This window comes from Meleagris gallopavo, chromosome 7 (genome assembly GCF_000146605.3).
Source record: "Meleagris gallopavo isolate NT-WF06-2002-E0010 breed Aviagen turkey brand Nicholas breeding stock chromosome 7, Turkey_5.1, whole genome shotgun sequence".
Classification (NCBI taxonomy): Eukaryota; Metazoa; Chordata; class Aves; order Galliformes; family Phasianidae; genus Meleagris; species Meleagris gallopavo.
In genome coordinates, this window is record NC_015017.2 from 21,085,587 (window position 1) to 21,086,364 (window position 778).

Genomic DNA, 778 nt, shown 5'->3' on the forward strand with positions numbered 1-778 from the left:
TTGTTTGTTTGTTTTCACTAAAATGTGAGCTTTTCAGTTCAGGAATATAATAGAATCTCATTTTATATAGTACTAACATATGGGATGTGATATAAACAATAGGAATAATTGTATTTAAATGGTTACTAATGCAAGTATATTGTGTGCAGTTATTTACAGCATTTTATTTCCCATTTCTTATTTTGATCTATAATTTCTCTTATTCTCACCAACAGGGATGGACTTGTTAAGGAAGTAAAGGTTGGGGGCAGTTTGGGTTGTAGTGATCGTGAGATGGTAGAGTTCAAGATCCTGAGTGGAAGAAGCAAAGCAATAAGTAGGATTGCTACCCTGGACTTTAGGAGAGCCAACTTTGATTTCTTCCGGGACCTACTTGGAGCTATCCCGTGGGCTCAGGTGTTAGAAGGTAAGGGGGCCTCTGAGAGCTGGTCAGCATTTAAACAGCTCTTCTTCCAAGCTCAGGATCGGTGCGTCCCTGTGAGCAAGAAATCAGGAAAAGGTGGCAAGAGACCTGTGTGGATGAGCAAGGAGCTCGTGCGCAAGCTCAAAGGAAAGAAGAAGGTCCATGAAATGTGGAAAAAGGGTCTGACCACTTGGGAAGAATATAGGAATGTAGTCAGGGCCTGCAGGGATGCAACGAGGAAGGCTAAAGCCCGTCTGGAATTGAATCTAGCTAAAGTGATAAAGGATAATAAAAAAGGCTTCTTCAAGTGTGTTAACAGCAAAAGGAAAACTAGAGAGAATGTGGGCCCCTTACTAAGTGAGGGGGGGTTCTGGT